The sequence below is a fragment of the Diadema antillarum genome, unplaced genomic scaffold, assembly GCF_040938485.1.
Source record: "Diadema antillarum isolate AM-2024a unplaced genomic scaffold, OU_Dant_1.0 seq00001058_RagTag, whole genome shotgun sequence".
In the NCBI taxonomy this organism is placed as follows: domain Eukaryota; kingdom Metazoa; phylum Echinodermata; class Echinoidea; order Diadematoida; family Diadematidae; genus Diadema; species Diadema antillarum.
In genome coordinates, this window is record NW_027271886.1 from 606932 (window position 1) to 610672 (window position 3741).

Sequence of the window (3741 nt, forward strand, 5' to 3'; positions counted from 1 at the left end):
GGATACTTCAAAATTTGTGGATAGAATTCATGTATGGCATAAAATTTGATCAAGTCAGTGATGTAGTCACAAGACGTTAGCCTTTTTGTCCGATGCAGTCTTCAGCTGTTTTGTTTGCCCTTTACAGCATGACTGCAAAATGGCGACACTAGGACACCACTGAGACTTGTCAATATTTTGAAGCTTTTGTGTTCCAAATCTTGAAAAAGTGAAATTCTTTTTGTTTTATGTATGTTGAAGTAATTGAACAGTGTACAAACAAATAATCCACTTGAACAAAGTCTGCATTTTCATTGTCTACTTGTTTGAAAAAGCATCTCTGCAAAGAAGAAAACCTGATGAAGTGGTCCAAACCATAGAATGGATGTTGTTGTTGCGGTTCATCCATGTTGCTGGGACATGCCAAAGAATGGTATCAACTGGGCTCATATTGCAGTGTGGAAGAAGAAAAACACATATCTTGCTCCCGACAACATGGTCTACTGCCAGTGGATAGATAATCTCACAGACCCTAGATTTGTGTTCTCTTTAAATCAAGTGTACAAAATCATTCCTTTGCATGCATATTAATCCAGACACTTCAATTCAGTGAGGACAGGGGTGTGACTTCAGGATGATGAACTTAAAGTAAAGCTGTTATTTGTTTGTTTTCAATCTCCTAGAGCAGAAAACCTGGTTCCTGTCAGCAGCCAGACCAATGAGGGTAGTAGTGGAATTCTGTGACTCTTGGCCATGTGACCACGAGGTGAGCCCCAGCTTGTGATTTCCAAAATGCCCAACCTCTCAAATGTACCACTATCATGACTGCTTATTGAATGTTTCTGAGGCTCATGATGCACTCGCTGGTTTTGACATCCATACAATATGCTATCTTTAGTCTTGGCTGGCCTGCCTTTTGTTAAATGGCAGTGATTTTCACATTGATGCTGTGCCTTGTTGTATGGGGAAGCTGAAGTAGAAAGTTGAACAAATGCCAAGAAATAAAACCAGCATACTTTTTTTTAAAGATCTGTTAGAGTTATGTATTATTTGCAACATAGTAATGCCTCATACACACCCATGCCTTTTGTATTAATAGGGCAAATGAAAATTATCTGTTGGGAAGGTGTTTTTTGTTAGCTTGCATGCATATGGTGGTAGGGCACGTAGTGTTCTTCAATGTAATTCCTGGTACAGTGTACTCACGAAAGTGGAGTATGTTCCAATTGGCCACCCGGGAGGATTCATGAACAAATGATTCAATTATTAGGAATGAGTAGACATTTTGCCAAGTGATCTTATATCTATTTCTTTTCACCTCAAGGCCATCATTAGAAAGACTATTCAGTCTTCTTGGACATGAAAGGAGAGGGATAAACCCCTGGCATCATGCTCCATTGTGTTATGAGGAACTGTTCCGACTCGGTCAGTGAGATCATGGAGTGTCAGTCACGAGGTCCCTGGTTCAAATCCATCGTCTGCTGCAGTTGTGACCCATGGCCAGGCACTTTGGATCGTCACTGCTCAGTTCCCGGAGGGGAAGCTGCAAGCTGCTGGTCTGTGTTTGCTTGCTTACGTACAAGCATTCATTCCTTCCTTAGCGGCCTGGTAAGAGACAGCTGCAAGTCAATTCAATTTGATTGTGATTCCCATTTAACTGAGGGCACTGAAATAGGGCAGAGATAACCAAGGGCATCTTGAAAGTAGTTGGAGTTACAGCACTAGATGTACAAGGTCTTCATTAATCTAAGCCAAGCTGTGTTGATAGTGGAAACCTGTTTGTCTGATGGTGAATGCTGCGCAAGTCAATGATGTAGTCACAAGACGTTAGCCTTTTTGTCCGATGCAGTCTTCAGCTGTTTTGTTTGCCCTTTACAGCATGACTGCAAAATGGCGACACTAGGACACCACTGAGACTTGCATGCAGTGAAATTAGATTTTAAAGCTTGTTTATTGGTTGTTAATGGTGGTGGTATTAGTTATTATTATTGGATGTATTGGTTGTGAGGCAGTCACATGCTAAACATTTGACAAACGAGTATTTCTTGTGTTTTATTTAGGTGTTTCCATAGAAAAAGAGCTTTGAGCAGTGCAGGATCTGGATTATTGAGCATGGTTGAAGAAGTAGCTATTTATAAGGAGATATTGAAGTCACCAGTTTGTCTGGCACAGTCATTGAATGACTTTCAAGTGCAATGCTGTTCCATGTTCAGTTTGACTGTGATGAATAGAGAGAAATCAGGCCAAACCGTATAGAAGTATCATTAATATTCACATATTGGATTATGGATGTGGACAAATTTGCAATTTTCCATATTTGTGTGATAGCAGCAGTTCCACTAAAAACCAATGTGTTAATCCAGCTTATGGTGTAAATATCTCTCGCATCCCCCCCCCCCCCAAATGCCCTACCAATATCGCTTTTCTCCTTGTAACTTTTTTTCTCAAATGTTATGCTTCTTGACCTTTCCCAGGATGCTGGATAGTGCGGATGAGAGGTGCAGAAAGATCACACCACCTGCTCATCTCCTGCTTGGGGAGCATATTTTGGTAAGGTCAAAATTGCAATGAGTAAGATCAAAGTACCCCTAAAAAGCCTTAAATCGTGAATTGTGGGCTGATATTTTGCCATGTGATTTTTAGTTTGCGAAGTGGGAGAAATGCTTCTGCAACATAAATGAATTTAAAAAAAATGTCTTTTGCATTTTCTTCTTTTTGGCTGGACATGCCTTCTGTCGAGAGAGAAAGATCATAGTTACAGCAAATGTCATATTAGAAGTGAAGGGGAATGTATAAAGTGTAGGTATACTTCCGTGTGAAGTCTTTGTGTGAAATGCAAGAGCTGAGACATGATTGGAAAATGAGGAGCCTTAGCGTGGTTAGATTAACCTGGCGTATTGCTCACTTACCTTTACTGCATGTGCTAAGTGTGCTGTGTCAAAAGCAGCTATATGTGCCAGTGATGATGAACCTTACTAGTTTCAAGACGGAGCTGACGAACATGTTTGTTGGAGATATCCTTACTCACCTGAGGCACATCTGCAGCACCTAGGCCGAGCTTCTCTTATCTGAAAGAGACATTTATGAATTTAAAAGAGCATCTGTACTCTCATCTCCTAAGGGATTTTTTTTTTTTTAAACTGTAGTTAAATTTGTTTGCAATTGCCCATAGGGAGAGATTGAATGCTTTTAAAGGCCACTTTTATATCCTTGCTTTAGTTAACCACTGCAACTGTCTTTTGTGTCTGTGTGTGTTTGAGTGTCTGTGTTCATTTGTTATTCTGTATGAGCAAGTCTTGTCTCATCAAACCTTGCTTGTATTCGTTTGTATGCTGTTGCAGGTACCCCTTTCGACTTTGTCTCGAGTAGAGAGTGTCTTCTCACATCAGTGACTGAAGGGGACAGCATTAGGAGCAAGGATCCACATATTCAGAGGTACAGCATTGCAGATGGGTTTGACCGAAGAAGGCTCATTGTATCATGAAGTCGTCATAATAACCTTACATGAAGACTCCTGGGCCCCGCTTTATCAGAAGATAAACTCGATTTTAAATTTCCTTACCACACATGCTGCCATAGACTTACAGTTGAAATCAACTATATATAATCAAATTTAACTCTTTATAAATAAACAGAGCCTTGGTATATAACACAGTCAACCTTGCTGAAGTCAGATCTATTTGGACTGGAGAAATAGCTTCTACTTAGAGAAAATTCGACTTATGGGGATTAAAATCAATAGAATATAAAGAGAAGACGACT

At 40.1% G+C, this 3741-nt stretch overlaps 1 long non-coding RNA gene across 1 annotated transcript; it reads left to right on the forward strand.

Moving 5' to 3' along the window:
• The first annotated feature begins 1453 nt into the window (after positions 1-1453).
• On the forward strand, positions 1454-3415 carry LOC139743219 (uncharacterized). Its single transcript, XR_011711745.1, has 3 exons — positions 1454-1587; positions 2454-2529; positions 3321-3415. It is a non-coding gene; the product is annotated as an uncharacterized lncRNA (long non-coding RNA).
• Positions 3416-3741: the final 326 nt, after the last annotated feature.